Raw genomic sequence first — 18,007 nt, forward strand, 5'->3', positions numbered from 1 at the left:
AAGTTTTAGAATAGGATTGATAAACAAGCAGAAAATGTCTTATGATTTTGATTGGTATTGCATTGACTCTTATGTCAGTTTGGGGAGGATTGACATATTTAGTCTGTGAAAATGAGAAAGCACTCCCCATTCATTTATTGTACATTGTTATTTTTAGTAATATTTTATAATTTTCTTTATAGAAATCTTGTTGGAGTCATTCATAGGTTTTTGATATTTTGGATGCTGTTAAAATTATCATTATGTGAATTTTGTAATTGTTACTAGTATATAGAAATGGTTACAGAGAGAGAAGCAGAGACAGAGAGAGATTTCATCCACTGTCTCGCAATGGTCACAATGATCCTGGAGCTGGGCTGGTCCAAAGATGGGATTTGGGTTATTCCTTTGGGTTTCCCACATGTGTGCAGGGCCCAAGCACTTGAGCCATCCTCTGCTGCTCTCCTGGTCACAAGCAGAAGGCTGGATCGGAAGTGGAGCAGCTGAAACAGGAACTGGCACCCATATGGGATGTGGGTACTGCAGGCGGACACTTAACTTCCTATGCCACAATACTGGCCTTGAGTTAATTTTTCTTTAAAGACTTACTTTTATTTTCTTGAAAGGCATAGCGAGGGAGGGAATTAATGAATGAATGAATCTATCTCCCATATGTTGGATTACTACCCAGATGGCTGTAATAGTTGGAGCTAGGTTGGTCCAATGCTAGGAGATTTTCTATCTCTCCCACATGGGCACGGGGACCCAAGCACTTGGGCTTTCCAGGTACGTTAGCAAGGAGCTGGATCTAAAGTAGAGCAGCCAGGACTCGAACCACTGCCCATAGAGGATGCCGGCACCGCAGGTGGCAGCTTTACCTGGACACATCACAGCACTAGCCCCAGAATTAATTTTTGTGTATTACTTTATATCCTGCAATTTTCCTCTGTAGATCCTTTCAGATTTTCCGTGCATAGTTATGTTGGCTGTGAATAATGAGACTCTGGTTTTGCTTTTCTAGTTCTTGTGGGCTTAATATAATTTTCTTTTAGAGCAGTATCCAGAACTTCTACTACAGTGGTCTATAAAAGTAGCAAAATTAGATATCATTTTCTTGTTTGGAGTCTCAGAGGATCCCTTTCACTGTGTTAGCATCAAGTAGAATGCTTATTGTAGTTACTGGTTTTCAGATAAGGGATAACTATACATTGTTAGAATTTTTTTGAGCATTATGAATGATGTTGAGTTTGAAATGTTTTGCAACTAATGAGATCACTTTTTGTTTTAACTCTTTTAATAAGATTAATTACAGAGCCTGATTTTGTGTTAAATCAACCTTGCATTCCTGAAATAATCCCAAATTGATTATAATGCACTATCCCTCCCAGATTTGGTTTTTGCTAATCCTTTAAGATTTATGAGATCTGTGTGTTAGAATGAGATCTGGTCAATCATTTTTCATGTCTTTGAGAGGTTCTGATTGTTGGTGTTCATTTGATCGTGTGAATTGAGTTGGAAAGTTCTCTTTTATTTATCCGTGGAAGAGTTTCTGTGAGATTGCTGTTTTATTCTTGTTTTCTGGTGAAGCTATCCTGACCAAGAGCTTTCATTGTGGGATTTAACTCTTCAAGTGGCTGTAAGACTATTCAGATTTTCCTGTTCATTTTTATGTCAGTTTTGGTAAATTGCATTTATCTAGTATGTGTCAATTTTATCTCAATTTTCAAATTTATTGGTATCAAATTGTGCCAAACACTATTTTTATTTATTTATTTATTTATTTTTTAATCTATTTTATTGTATTGTTGTTGACAATCTTTACATAGTTAATTACAGTTAAAAAAAGAAAAAGAAAAAAAAAGGTTCAGGGGGATAGGAAAGTGGGTAATACTATTATGTCCATATTGTTTCCATCATGTATCTGAGGTAAAGGGGGATATTGAGGGAGAAGCCCCACCCGGTTTCCCGCCCACCCCGAGTCCCAAATGTGGGGCATGCTCTGAGATATGTGCTCGAGTGGTGTTAATAGTTCTCCAGTTATGAATCGCTGCCAGTTTCGCTCGATGATGTCATCCACTGATTGATATGGTCCATTATAAAGTCTCCGTTTGCCCCATATTTCGCTGCCGACATATAGCTGAGATGAATGATTGATCTGCTCTGTCTTCTGTCTTGTCTTGATTAGAGTTCTGAGTCCAGCAGTTCGATTGGGGAGATCTCCAAAGAAACTTTGAGGTATTCCCAGACTAGTTTCTTGTATGTTCTAGCAAGCACAGGGCCCGGCACAGTCCATCACCCCGATCAGCTGGTGGTTTCAATTGCTGGGTTGGTTCTGTTTTCGGTCACGAGTTGCACTGGAACCAATGGGTGTTGCAGTCCAGTCTGGTTCGGCCCTTACATCAACCAGTGGGAGCTGCAGCCTAGTTGGGGCGACCCACAATAACCCCCAACAGGCCCGCCCCCTACCATGGTTTGCCAGTATGTGTAGCAGAAGACCAGTCTGTCCCCCATCCAATTTGGCTCTTGTACTTGTCAATGGGTATTAAAGCTTAATTCTATCTAACCAACTCAACCATCCAGCCCTCACGGATGTTGTTGAGTGCCTCTCTATCAAGCCATCCCAGCTCCCGTCCTAGTTTTCATGCCCTCCCACGGGAATAGTGACCCAAGAAGGGGGAACCCACTTTTTCCCTCCCAGGTCTCTCTGTCCCGGTTTATGCACTCTTTATGTGGTTCTGTGATTTGACTTGACAGTGCCAGCTTCTGCGGCTATGCCCATACATCCCTCACCCACTTTAATTTATGCTTGCACCAGCAGGAATAATCAGCCCAGCCTGGCTTTTCCCTGGTCTAATCCATATGCAGCGCACAGGTGATGTAGCCTTGCTTAGTCTAGTCTGTCTCTATCCCAGCCCATGCTCTCCAGTGGGAGTAGCTGTCCAGCGAGGGAACCAGCCCCTTAATCCCCCCGCCGGTTCTGCCCCTCCCTTCCTGGATCTCACGTGTGCTGGATGGGTGCTGCATTCATATCCAGTACAGGCAACCACGCCCTGGCATTCCATACTGTGTACTGGTTTTGTTGCGACCAAACCCGGCTCATCCCACACTCTGTTCTGGTGATCGGATTTGCCAGAGGATGACATGAACTGATTCAGCCTGGTCTGCTCCTGACCCATGCCAAATGTGTGCCAGTGGGAAACTTTCCATGGCCTATTCTGGGCTGTTTCCTATCATGCTTCTTGCGCTAACCTGCAGGGACTGTGTCCTGCCAGAGGAGTTGCCCAGGCTCCTCCATCAGAACCCCTCCCAATGCCAGATTTTGCGCATGCCAGGGGGTCCTTGAGCCAACCCTACCTAGTTCACCTCCTGTCCTAGCAGGAACAGTGGCTTTTCCTGGCTGGCTTTCACCCCATTCTGGTTCTTGTTGTTGGATGTTTCAGCCTAGCCATGGCTCGTCCATACCCACATGCAGTTCACGCATGGCTCAAGAGGGGATTGAGACCTAGCCTAATCAGTCCCACATCTACCCTCTGGTTCTTCATGACACCAGATGGTGTTAGGATCTGAACTGGCCTGGTGCATCCAATCCCAGCCCACACTAGTGCCTCGGGTGACTACAACTGTTTCCTAGATAGAATGCAGCCTCCATTCCAGCACACGCACCCCTTGGTGGGAACCTCAACCCAGTTAAGGTGTCCCCATGCCTCCCCAACTGGGCCTGTTCCTAGATCATGCGCCTGCCAGTGGTTGCTCTGACTCAGCTAATTTCAGTCCCTCACTTGTCCTGGCCTCTGCCTTAGACAGTGTGACTTAGCGTCCTTGACTCAAGTAGCTACCTAAGCAGCGATTCAGACAACCAGTACCCCAGAGCTCCCTGGCCGGGCGGCTAGCAGGTAGAGCCTGGCACCACATGGTGCACTGGCCGCCCTGGGGGAGGCCGAGGACTCGTTCACTGCCTTGCGGCAGTGTCTTTGGCGTGAGCCCCCAGCATTGGGTCCGACCCGGCAGGGGCACCCCCCATAGCCGCCACACTGTGAGGAGCAGCACTTGCCCCCAAATCCCAAGGCCCGAACCCCTCCCAAACTCACCCTGCCACAAGATATTAGCAGCTGGGCGGAGTTAGGAATTTTAACCTAGTTCCCAAGTTCCCTCATGGCGTACTTACCCTGAGGGAAGAGCTCTCTTGGGTCCTGGGGGAGGCCGAGGACTCGTTCACTGCCTTGCGGCAGTGTCTTTGGCGTGAGCCCCCAGCATTGGGTCCGACCTGGCAGGGGCACCCCCCACAGCCACCACATTGTGAGGAGCGGCACTTGCCCCCGAATCCCAAGGCCCGAACCCAAACACTATTTTTAAATCTGTCTTTAAAGTTTGATGATTTTCTTGCTCAGTTTTTTTTTTATTGATTATTTGTGCCTTCCCTCTTTTTTTCTTGTTATATTTCACTAAAACTTTAGCAGTTTTATATTTGCATAGAATTAACTTGGTTTTGCAGAAATTCTGTATTGTGTTTGTTTTCTGTTTCATTAATGTTTAGTTATTCTTGCTTTTATTTTTCTTCACCCCCCCCTGCTTTTAGGTGAGTGTTCAGCATTTTGTTTTTATTATATACATATGACTTATAGATTCCCCTCTGACATTAGTGATACTAGTATTTCACAGGGCTGAATTTCACAAGCTTTGATGTATGTTATTTTCAATACCATTCTAAACATGAGCTTTTTTTTTTTTATTGATTACACTGCATTATGTGACACAGTTTTATAGGCACTGGGATCCTCCCCACCCCTCCCCACCCTCACCCCCATGGTGGATTCCTCCACCTTGTTGCATTTCCACAGTTCAAATTCAGTTGAGATTCTTTCATTAGAGGTATTTACCAAGCATAACATCCAGCATCTTATTGTCCAGATAAGTTCAATGGTTTCTTCGGGAGACCATCTCTGGTCTGAAGGTAGAGCTTGCGGAGTATCATCCCGATCAATTAAAAGCCCCGACATTACATCAGTAACCATTTATATCGTTATGGAATTAGTTGACATGGTATTAAGTAACCAATATATTAAAAGAGAAAAAAAAAAAAAAGAATGCAAGTTCTGAACCACATCCTGTGACTTCTACATTGACATTTCAATTATTAGTTTATATACAACCGGGTTCTATACACCTTAAAATGGTATAGATTACTATTCAGCTGTCTCATGTCTATTTTAATTTTAGTATTTAGCAGTTCATAGCGTTGAAGCATGATTTTGCTGAACCTGGTTGTGTTTCATGTAGTCTAACTCTATAACTCTAACAAGGCATATGTCAACAGTTTAGGTGAACAGTTTTGATGTATGTTATTTTCAATAACATTCTAAACATGAACTTTTTAAAAAAGATTTATTTATTTTTATTGTAAAGGCGGATATACAGAGAGGAGGAGAGACAGAGAGGAAGATCTTCTGTCCGATGGTTCACTCCCTAAGCAGCTGCAATGGCTGGAGCTGAGCCAATCCGAAACCAGGAGCCAGGAGCTCTTCCGGGTCTCACCACCTTGGGGTGCAGGGCCCCAAGGCTTTGGCCCATCTTCGACTGCTTTCTCAGGCCACAAGCAGGGAGCTGGATGGGAAGTGGGGTCGCCAGGATTAGAACTGACAACCATATGGGATCCCTACGCATGCAAGGCAAGGACTTTAACCACTATGATATTGTGCAGGGCCCTAAACATGAACTTTATTTTTTTTTTAAAGATTTTATTATTATTGGAAAGCCGGATATACAGAGAGGAGTAGAGACAGAGAGGAAGATCTTCCATCCGATGTTTCACTCCCCAAGTGAGCCGCAATGGGCCGGTGCGCGCCAATCCGATGCCGGGAACCTGGAACCTCTTCTGGGTCTCCCACGTGGGTGCAGGATCCCAATGCATTGGGTCGTCCTCAACTGCTTTCCCAGGCCACAAGCAGGGAGCTGGATGGGAAGTGGAGCTGCCGGGACCAGAACCGGCGCCCATATGGGATCCCGGGGTGTTCAAGGCGAGGACTTTAGCCGCTAGGCCATGCCGCCGGGCCCTAAACATGAACTTTATAATTTGTGTTGTGGTCACCATGTGATCGCTGGGCTTTCCAGAGATTGGGTTAGAGTGCGGTTCAGTTACTGTGGGGAGGAAGGTGGTGATGCAGGATATGTTTATTGGTGGTGACAGTTTGTATTTTTTATTATTAAGTAAAACTGAAGATGTTTGTTTACTAGCAGTTCTGCTAGAACCACAGCTACCAGTTACTGAGAGTTGTGTTATGTTGTGATTACTAGGTAACCACGAAGCTTTGTGGGATAGACAGTGCTCTTCCTGTTGCACAGAAGAGGAAACTCAAGCTCCAGGACTTCTCCTTCCCCAGGAGAATGAGCCAAATGTTAGAGCTGGGATTTTAACCCATGTGTTGGGTGTGAAAGCACAGTTTCAGCAAGCTTTGTAACTCACCAAGGATACAGTTTCTGAGGTGCATTAGTGGGGACTCTTTGGGGCTGGATTGGAGGGCCTTCTTCCAGAAACAGTGTGGATAGCTTATCCCAGGCACCAGGGGTACTCTCTGCTTGGTGTGGAGTTCCAGCTTGAAAGTTGTGTCATGTGTACAGTATGAGTGTGGTTCTCATGAGGCCCATTTTATGCATATAAATTTCCAGGAGAGACTGCCTCTTGTTCTGAGGAACCACGCTGACAGTTTTCCTTAACATGTCCCTGTTCTGAGAGAATTTACTGGCTGTGAGGGGTAAGTAATTCTGAGGGGTTTTCTTGGCTCATCTGAGCCTGTGCTTTCTGTTCTGGTGGTGTTAGGGCAGAAGCTCCGTGCCACTGGGCATTGGTAGTTTCCCTCACGCCAGTCTGGTCACTGTCTTCAGCATCTGTTTGCTGTGGATTCTGGCCTAAGAAAAATGTGCAGTTATAAGAGAACTGTGGTAAACACCCGCACCTTCCTGTGTCAGTTTTCCTCCCGCCACCTGTCCCTGTATATTCTGTCTTTCCATGTGTTATGATGAACAGTTAGCTTTGTTTTATAAATGGCCAATTCATTCACTGATGTACCAGAGTCCTTTTGTTCTTTGTCATTAAGGGACATCACTATTATAGTTACCTCTTCTCCCTTCTCTTCCAGATCATCACATTGGCTTGGATTGTAGAGTGGACGTTGTGTTCCTCTAAATTTCATGTGTTGAAATTCTAACCCTAACGTGATAGTGTTTGGAGATGGGACCTCTGGGAGAGTTAGGGTTATATATGATCATGAGATTGGAGCCCTCATGATCGTGTTAGTACTCTTGGAAGAACAGACTCCAGAGGGCTTGTTCTCTGTCATGTGAGCACACAGCAAGGTCAGTAGCGAGTCTGAAAGCTTCCGGTAGAGTCCTACAGTGCCAGTACTCTCATCTTGGGTTTCCAGCCTCTGTCACCACAAGAGAATGCATTCTTGTTGTTTAAGCCACTCGGTCCATGGTAGGTTGTTATGGCAGCCCAATAAGGCTTATGCAGGATAGCATACCAAGTAGATTCTAGCCTCAACCAAAGCCTCTGCACCTTTCCTCTCAGCTTCTGCCAGATTTCACAGCACTGGTTATAGCACCTTGAAAGGGTTGCTTAGAGTTTTTGTCTCTACATTTTCTCTTCATTTTTAGTTGAGCCCACTCATCATCATACTTTTGAAACTGTAGTCATTGACTTCCTGTTACTGAGTCCCATGGTTGATTCTTGCCTGACGTCTTAGCATGATTTAACACAATTACTTTTTTAAGTTTTATTTTTTATTGGAAAGGCAGATTTTACAGAGAGGAGGAGAGACAGAGAAAGATCTTTGATCCACTGGCTCACTCCCCAAATGAATGCAATGGCCAGACCTGAGCCAGTTTTAAGCCAGGAGCCTGGAGCCTCTTCCAGGTCTCCCATGTGTATTCTACTGTGAAGCACTTTCTTTATTTGGTTTCCAGAGCACAGCGTACACTCTTGAAGTTTATTTCTTCCCTCCCTCCTTTCCCTCCATCCCGTCCTTCCTTCCCTCCCTCCATTCCTCCATCCTGCATGCCTTCTTCCCAGGCACTCCAATATGGTATGTAGCCATCTCAAGTGGTCCCTTAATCATTGTGTCAAATGTTCACTCCTTTGCTACTTTTATTTTTCATTTAATTTTTAATTTGATTTTTTTCACTATACATGGATTTCTTTTTTTAATTTTTATGTTTAATGTTGTTCATAAAGTTGAGAAGGATGTATGCCCATGTGAACCACTGAATAGGGTGGGGAGAGTGGAGGTATGGAGGAAGCAGAGTGGAACAAATGTTTCCAATTCTCTTTTTCTTCTTTATCTGCTTTTTCTGGGGGGTAGGTGAGTTTGCTCTTTGCTACCAAACTATATCAGCACCTGAGAATGGGGGATGGTCATTTAAGGTCAGCTTAGATACCTCAGTGTGGGAAAGAATGTTCTTAGGATGTTAATTGCATGGTTTTGATTCTGAGACTTCATTCTGTTGCCTTCATTGCTCCAGGATTGAGAAAAATCTTTCCAAGGTCTACTGGTTGACAAGGTCCAATGTAGGGCATCCACAGACCTAGACACTTGCTGCAAAGCTTGGCCAGGAGAGTTGTCCAACCTGTTCTGTTTTCCATCCTCCGACGAGGCACTCAGTGTACTCGGCTGGCCTAGGTGAGCTAGCTCTCATGTTCTCCGTGTGCATCTGAGTATGTTGTCCACTGTACAAGCATCAGCTACTGAGGAGGCCCAGTTCAGATACATGCACTCCAAAGTCAGACCACATATCTTGTGATTTTCCCTGTAGCTGGAGTTATGAGTCCAGCCATCTGGGTGACTCCAGACCTGACTCTAGTGTGTGCCAGCTAGTGTGGGGTCTGATTTGGTCTGTACCCTGCACTAGCCAACGCACATACTGGTGGATGTAGTTGCTTAGTCAGCTTTGCCCCAACTATGTATTTCATGTGAACTGATGGATGCTGTAGCTCAGTGCAGCCAGCTCACCACAGGCCTCGTCTTCACACACACCAATGGAGCCTAGTTGGAGCGACCCCTCTTAGCCCCTTCTAGGCCTGTCCCCAGCTCCAGTTTTCATGCAGGTCGGCATGTGCAGCAGTTTAGTTCAGCTTGTCCTACATCCCATCTGGCTCTCATATGTACTCATAGATATTATGATTTAGCTTATCCTGACCCACCACAGAGTGAGCACATATGTATGCTGGAGGTGCTGTTGCCTTATCCATCCCTGGCCTCTCAAGCTTACCAGTGGGAGCTGCAGCAGAGGAGTGCCTGTTGTTCCCCTGCTAGGCTCACTCCCAACTTCTGGATCTTGTACCTGCTGGTGGTACTGTGGTCCAGCCTAACACACTTGCATCCAGTCCTGGCACTTTTCAACAGATGACCTGCCTCACTTTGGCATTTGCCAGCCGGTGCTGCAGCATAGCCTAGCCTGGTCAGCCTCAGTTCTGGCCCTCACGTGAACTGGCAGGCGTTGAGACCTGTCCTGGGTCCTGAACCTGCCAGCAGGTACTGTGGACTGGTACAGTCTGATTCCCAGACCTGGCCCCATGTATGCTGATGGGTACTGTAGGCTGGACTGACCTGGGCTGCTTTCAGCCTTGGCTCTTTTTTTTTTTTTAATTGGAAAGTTAGACCCACAGAGAGGAGATACAGAGAGAAAGATCTTCCATCCTCTGGCTCACTCCCCCACCCCAACAAGTGGCGTCAGGCCATTAGCCTTGGCTCTTATGTTCACCAGCACAGGGGAATTCCCCAAGTTCCCCTATCAGACTAGCTCCCAGTCACAGATTCATGTGTGCCGATAGCTGTTTGGCTCAGCCTTATATTGCCTGCCTCCAGTCCCAGCATTCACAGTGAGTGTTGTGGCCTTGCCTGACCAGCCTGTACCCATTCCTGCTCTCACTGCTGGTGTTACAGCCCAGATGTGCTTGGCCCACCCCTAGACCCAACTCTCATGTGGACCAGCAGGTGCCACAACCTAGCCCAGCTTGTCCCAGGCCCACTCTGGCTCTTGTGAGTGCAAACGGATGCTGGGGCTTAACCTAGTTTGGCCTGGTCTAGGAGCCAGCCCACGTGCATGCCAAGGGATGCTGCAATGATGTTGAGTTTGATCCATCTCCCCAGCACTGGTGCATGTGCTCACCAGTGGAACTGTAGCCAGCAGGGGGAGTCCCCTTAGTTCCCCTACCAATCCTGCCTCTATCCTGTATGTTAATGGTACTCCAACCCAGTTTGGCATAGCTTGCTCCCACTCTCCGTACTTGGTATCAAATGCTGCAGCCTGGCCTGGCCCTTCCGGCCACCAGTACCGACTCTAACTAGTGGGTGCTGTGTCCTAACCCTGCCCAGCCTACTCGTGTCCTTGACTGAACTAGTTGTGAAATAGCCTAATGTAGCGTGGCCCACACCTGGTCTTGTCTCTTGTGTATGCCACTGGATGCTAAGCTTGGCCTGGCCCAGCCCGCCCCGCCCCCCAAAGCAGCTCATAAACATACTGATGAGTTGTATATCTGTGCCTGGCCTTTTCCACCCACAACCCTGGCTCTCTTGTTTACCAGCTAGAGTTGAGACCCCAAGTTCTTCCAGCAGGCTCACTTCCAGACCCAGATCTCAAACATGCCAGTGGGTGCTAAGCCCTTGCCTGGCATAGTCTGTCCACCAGTCCTGGCCTTTGCATGTGCTGGTAGTTACTACAGTCTGGCCTATTGCCGGACTTATTTCTTGGGTATGCCCACAGTGCTGCAGCCTAGACCAGCCCAGCATGCTCCCAGCTCCAGTTCTGTTGTCAGTGAGCTCTGTGGTTATGCTTATCTTGGCCTATCACTACTCCTAGCTCTTGTGCAAATCAGTGGGTACTGCAGACCCACAGTGGTAAGCCCACATATCCGCTACACAATCTGCCCTCAGATGTGATACGTGATTATCTTTTGTGCTGATTAGTGTCATGGTCCAGTCTTGTGTCACCCATACCCTGTCCTGACACTCACTGGCAGATACTGTGGCCTAGCTCTGCCAGGCAGGCCCTCCAGCCATAGCTTTTGTGTGTGTCGATGGGAGGCAGGCAGAGCCACCTCTTCCAGCCTGGGTCTCCCAGGTAGGTTGGTGCATTGATCTGATCCAGACATGCCCTTCAGTTTCCCAGTCTTAACTCCCTTGTTTTATTTGTGAGTGGTCCTATCCACAGCAGAAGACCCCAGATGTCATTCCACACCTGTGCAGTTCTCCTTTGGTGCCCTCCACTCCCACACACCTTCAACCCCCCCTTCCCTGGCCAATCTACAGCTCTCCTGCCACAGGTCCCAGGGTCATCTTCAGGCAGGGCCTGCTGGCCACCTCTTAAAAAAAAAGAATAGGCAGCTATGTTGGCACACTGGTATAGTTAATGCATATCTGGCATTAGCTGTACCAGCTATTGACTGCTTTTCTCCTATCAGTACAACACTTGCCTAAGTACAAAACAGCCTAGGCAGTTGCCTACAGCCGGGTGCCTCTACTACTTATAAATTTTGGAATATTAGAGCTTGTTTCTTAGTCTCTGACTGTACTCTTTCTCTGGGAGCTCTCATCTAATCTCATGGTTTCAAATGCCATTTTGTATGCTTACAACATTCAAATTTGTGTTTTTTGCCAACATCTCTCCTTTGATTTCCACTCCTGACCTGGTCTGTGACCCTTCAGAATATAATCACAGCCTACTCCTGTATCATCAGCAGGTTGAAACCTCTATCATTTATATCTTGCATTATTGTAATTTCTTCACTGAAACAATTTGCCTAGTTTTTGCTGTGCTCTTGAATAGTGTGCTTTTAAATCAGCAGGTGGCATGACCTTTCTGAAATGTGTCAGATCATTCTGTCCATCTGTTCTGAGCTGTTAAAGGCACCCATGTAATTGAGTAACAGCCTGTTTTTATGATAATATCACTCGGCAGTTCCCCATCTCTGCTTCAGCCATGACTCTGGTTTCTTGCCACCCTGCCTGCACCACCCCAGCACTTGGCCTTATTATTGTTGCGAAACAAAAACAGAGTTTTTTTCTTGTTCCTTCTGCCTGTAAAACAGCTGCTGCCAGTGACCTGCATGGCTATACTCTTGCACTTCTCAATGTAAGCTTCTTAACCAGGCTGTCTGTCATCACCCTGCTTAAAATTGCACCTGCTTTCTACTGAATGCTCGGCTTTTTTTGGCCGCCTCATTTTTGTTCATACGTTAATCATCAGGAGACTGGATTAGTTTTCAAATTGCTACAAGTGTTACAGTTCCAAAGCACACATTTATTCACTCAGCCTCTGTGAGTTGGGGGTCTTGCTGCGGTTCATCTGGGTGCCCTGTCCAGCAGTGCAACAGATTATAATGTAGGTGTCAGATTCTCACTGGGACTTGTCTAGGGAGGAGTCAGGCAGCTAAGCTCCCTGTGGTTCAAAGTGATTTTTCTTAGTAGTAGCTGAGTTACTGAGGGCTTGGCTTCCTGCTGGCTGTTGACTATAGGCCTCTCTCAAGCTCACACATTGCCTGTAGTTCCCTGCTATGGGTGTGTCCTCTCCTTCCTCCTGCTAACTAATAGAGCTCCTCAAATAATTTGACTAAGCAAGAAGTAAGGAGCCAAATTAATATAAATAAATAAATAAATAAATAAATAAATAAAAAATAAACCAGAGGTAAAAACTTAAACTTGATTTTAAAAATAAAACACTGAAAAGTTTGATACCATAGTAAATCACCCACAAATGTTAAAAACCCTGCTTAATATTCTGAATAGAGTGTAGAGATGCATGACTGATTTTCTGTGTCTGAGAAGCATAGACCAATAAAGAGAGAACTCACAGAATCACAGGAAAAATTGTTCTAAAAATAATTTCTGCTTTTGATTTTCAAAGCCTGGACAGTCATCAAAACCCACTAGCTTTAATAAGTAGTCCATCATTCCTATGTTAATGCCCTTATATTTGAGAGGCGGACACATAGATACAGACACATGAGTGCATATACACTCAAACACATAAACACAGGAACCAGGAACACAGTCCACGTCATTCACCTGCAGGGTAGGAACCCAATTACTTGAGCCATAACTACTGTCTTCTGGTCTGCGTTAGTGGGAAGTTGGAGTTGGAAGCCATGGCTGGGAATCAGACCAGGAACCCTGATGTGGGACATAGCTGTTTTACCCCTTAGGCTAAACACCTATTCCTATTTCTGTATTTTTACATGAAAAATACCCTCTGATACGTCCTTTTGGTTGTTCATATTTCCTAAGATTACCATGGTACTAGTGAATGATTAGTGAAGTCATTCCTTTAACTATATGAGCTTGTAGTAAATAAAGCATGGATGATTCAATAGGGAACCAATTTAGTGTGATCAGATTGCTGTTATAGATTAATACTGGATTATAGCTTTGTAATTTTCCCAGTAAATGTGCTGATGTCAGCTTGAGTATTGTACATAATAGAAATCATTTGAAACATGTTTTCCTGTTAGCTTCTTTCAGATACCATCAATGGCACAATTATTATGGACATAAATTTCCTTAAAATATGTGCTTAACATATGAATGTATATGGTAAAAAAATGCATTTTAGAATTCAGGCTATCTATACTTGAAAGGCATGATAGCACGACAGCTTTCTGTTTATGCAGCGAAGTTCACTTTTCAGGATAATTTTGCTGCAGTAAGCTGAAATACCAGACGCAGCCAGGTAACTAGGAGGTCCTTTATTCCATCAGGATAGGGATGGGAATGGAAGCAGAGGGAGGGAGAAAGGAGAAGGGGCTGTTTCCTGCCATGGTGGCAGGAGGGGGCTGCAAGGGAAGGCAGGGTGAGACGAAGGAGTATGGGAGAAGAGCCAGGCGGGGAAGGGGCAGCAGGCATGGGAAAAGAGACACATGCTGGAGTGTACCTATTTTGTAGCAGGGGTAGGCCTTACGGGGCTGTAAGGGATTGGTGGATAGGATTGTCAGAGCCACAGGGGATTGGTAGGTGGGAGGGCTTGAGGGAGGGGCTGAGAGAGGTCGGAGAGGGCTGTCAGGTCCAGCACCATGAGGTTACAGCAGATTTGTGGGAGCTGGGGGTGGGGTGGGTTTAGGAGAGTACAGTGGATTGGTGAGTGACCAGAATGGTGCAAAATTTGCAAGCTGTGGGACGGGGAAGCAGATATTTAAAGTAATATAGAGTACAAAATGGTGAGGGCCTTCAGTGCTGATGTTCAAATCACTCCTCCCACTTTCTCTCTCTACTTGGAGGAAATTCTAATTGTACCTGAAATTAGCATTCCTCACATATTTAACAAATATGCTTTTTGAGCATCAGTCTTGTCAGATTCACAGCCAAGACTCCTGCTGTTGTGGAACTTAACTTCCAGCAAAGAAAGAAAAAAATGAAGTAAAAAAATGAGTATTGACAAGTGCTATTTAGAAAATTAGGACAAGGTGATGTAGTTGTGCGATTCAGTTTCTGTGAAGGTGAATGATCTTTAAAGAAAGCTTCTCTTGTGAAAATAAATGGAGAATTGAATAATATGTGTGGTGGTCAGGAGAAAGAGAGCTGGCCAAGAGAACACCAAGTACGGATGCTGCTCTGAGATAGAGATGAGCAGGGCTTGTTAAAGAACAACAAACTGGAGTGTTATGGCTGTAGCAGAGTTTGAGATTCAGAAGTCAAAAAGGATAAAATAACCCAGAATGACTTGGAGACGTCTGGGATAGAGGTACAAAGTTGGGTTCTTTGACCAAAGGATGATATTGAAAGTTATCAGACTGGGTGAAAACTAGGGGGGGGATGTATGAGATGAGGAGAACGAAAATCTGAAATTGGAAGGATTGGAGAAGCCTGCAAAGGCTGCTAAGGGGTAGCTCGTGAGATAGAAGGAGAATCAGGAGAGTGTGATGTTACAGAGATCAAGGAAGACAGATGCAGGAAGGAAGGGATAATCTGTTGTTCATGTCAGACAGCCTGCAGTGTGAACACATCTTGACAGTGTGGGCCTGTTCTATACACAGATTGCTTGTAGAATTGCAGGAATTTGGCAATCACAGAGGAAGCTGAGGCTTTTAATCCATTTCTCTGCATCTCTGCTGGCACTCTTTATGAGTGTCTCTTTGGCTTTGAGCCCAAGCAGTGGTTTCTTTTTTTTTAAGATTTATTTATTTTTATTGGACAGTCAGATATACAGAGAGGAGGAGAGACAGAGAGAAAAAGATCTTCTGTCCTATAATTTACTCCCCAAGTGAGTGCAATGGCCTACCGGTGCTGCGCTGATGCGAAGCCAGGAGCCAGGAGCTCTTCTGGGTCTCCCACACGGGTGCAGGGTCCAAAGGCCTTGGACCGTCCTTCACTGCTTTCCCAGGACACAAGCAGAGAGCTGGATGGGAAGCAGGACCACCGGGATTAGAACCGGTGATCCTATGGGATTCCGGCATGCTCAAGGCAAGGACTTTAGCTGCTAGGCCACTGTGCCAGGCCCTAAACAATGGTTTCTTAAAGTACACCCTGCAATCATCCTGTAATCCAGTGTTTCCAAGGTAGCTTGTCACCTGAACATAACATTCTCCTATCCTAGTCCTTTGGTGACCGAGTCAAGGTCAAAAATCTTGCCTATAGTTTGTGAGCTGTGCTATAGGATCCAGCAATTTCATGGCCCTCCAGCTACATTCCCACCTCAACACCTACTACACAGATGATCTTTCAGGGCCCTGGAATGCCAAGCTCTGTTGCTTTCAGGCTGTTTGATGTGCCATCCTCTCTGCCCAGAGAACACTCACCCTTCCCTACTTAGCCATCTTTCATGAACGCTTTAACTCCATTTAAATATCACTTCCATAAGTAAGGTCAAACCTTCCTGTTAAATATTTTTCTAGCATTCTCTGCTTGTTATCTGTGTGCTTGTCACAGTTATTATTAAAATAATAATTTGTAATCCTTATTTAATATTGTCTTTGCTTCTGCAGAATAAACTGTGCAATTGAAAAACATATTTTATTAGCTGTATGTCTTCTCCTGCCGGAGCTCTATCTCATTCATACGATGCTTGCATTCAGTCAATATTTGTTTTTTGTGTCTTGTACTTATTCTGTTTTTGTGCAGTTAATAGCTTATCAGCATTATCCATTTTGCATGTTTTAGACTGATCTTGTTTTGAGTCTGAAATGGCTTGAAAAACCATTGCCTTCTTGGCCAGCGCTATGACTCAGCAAGTTAAGTTCCTGCCTACAGCTCCAGCATTCTGTATCTGTGCAGGTTGGATTCCCTGTTACGCTACTTCCTATATAACTCCTGCTATCAGTCTAGGAAAAAAAAGTGAGGTGGTCCAAATGTTTGGACCCCTGTAATCCACATGGGAGGTCTGGATGAAAGTCCTGGCTGTTGTGTCTTTTTGGGGAGTAAATGATTAAATGGATTCTGTTTTTCTCTCTAACTCTGCTTTCAAATAAATAAATAAATAAATAAATAAATAAATAAATAAATATCTTCCAAAAAAATCATTGAATTTTCTCAGAGTAAAATTTAGGTCTTTAATAAATCTGTATTTGGACATGCAAATACAGTGTAATGATTGGTTCTTTTTTTTTAAATATTTATTTATTTTTACCGCAAAGTCAGATATTCATAGAGGAGGAGAGAAAGAGAGGAAGATCTTCCGTCTGATGGTTCACTCCCCAAGTGGCCGCAACGGCTGGAGCTGAGCCAATCCGGAGGCAGGAGCCAGGAGCTTCTTCCAGGTCTCCCATGTGGGTGCATGGTCCCAAGGCTTTGGACCATCCTATACTGCCTTGCCAGGCCACAGGAAGGGAGCAGGATGTGAAGTGGGGCTGCCAGGATTAGAACTGGTGACCATATGGGATCCTGGCATGTTCAAGGTGAGGACTTTAACTGCTAGGCTATCATGCCGGCTCCAATGATTGGTTCTTATGAAGTATATTTAATGATGTATAACTGAGTATAATTATATGAATTGTATAGGTATAGGATGTCTAACTTTGTCTAAAAGAGACAAGTTATTAAAAGATTTGCAAAATATTTTTCAGATTCTTTCGTCAGTAATTTCTCTTACATGTTTCTCATGTTTCTGATGAACTCTATTGCTTCTGTCACAAGTGCCTAAATCTTGAGATTTTAGGTTGTATAATCTTTTGACAGAGACATTTGGTACTTTAAAAATTATTAATGACTCATGTTAAGCTGCTCAATGTTCACTGTTTGAACATCTTCTGAATGTTTGAACTCTCCTCACTCATGAATCTGAAAATGCATTTCTTCATAAACACATGAGAAAAAGACACATTCCTTTAGATGGGACAGCTGAATTTTTAAAAAGCCTTATCCATTTACTCTTGAAACTTGAATTTAAAGAGAGGAAAAAGAGACACAAGGAGGGAGGGAGGGAGGGAGAGAAAAAGAAAGAGCATGAGAGCAAGAGAGAGATCTTCCACTGCTGTTTGACTCTACAGATCGCTGCAACCGCCTAGTGCCGGGTCAGACCAAAGCCAAGAGCTTCATCCAGGTCTCCCATGCGTGTGGCAGGGGCCTATACGTTTGGACCATCTCCTACTGCCTTTCCCAGGCCATTAGCAGGAAGCTGAATTGGCAGTGGAGCTTCTAGTACTTAAACTTACACTCGTATGGAGTGCCAGTTCACAGGTAGCAGCTTTATGCTCTATGCCATGATGTGAGCCATGAATTTTAAGTGCTCTAACATGATGTTCTTGTTTGCATAGTTCAGAATGCCTGATTTTTTTAAAAAAGTTATTGCACACAGCATTGTTTATTATTTCTATTGTAATATGCATGTTCTTATATGTTGCTTATATTCAGTTTTCCTAACAGATGTCTTATAATTCTTCTGGAGAAGTAAGAATTATTCACTGATAAGGATCCTCTGAGAGTTAAGCAGATGTGTCTTAGATTTAAAAACCTTAGGCTGGTGGATTGAGCTGCTACTGCAATTCTAGTGTCCCATATGGGTTGCTGGTTCATTTCCTTGCTGCTGCACTTCTGATCCAACTCCTTGTTAG

General features: G+C 44.8%; 1 protein-coding gene across 8 annotated transcripts in view; it reads left to right on the forward strand.

Annotated features, from left to right (window-relative positions):
• The window catches only part of DMXL2 (Dmx like 2), a 158,135-nt gene that overhangs the window by 48,183 nt on the left and 91,945 nt on the right, over positions 1 to 18,007 (forward strand). The window lies entirely within an intron of this gene.

This window comes from Ochotona princeps, chromosome 6 (assembly GCF_030435755.1).
Source record: "Ochotona princeps isolate mOchPri1 chromosome 6, mOchPri1.hap1, whole genome shotgun sequence".
NCBI classification, from domain to species: Eukaryota; Metazoa; Chordata; class Mammalia; order Lagomorpha; family Ochotonidae; genus Ochotona; species Ochotona princeps.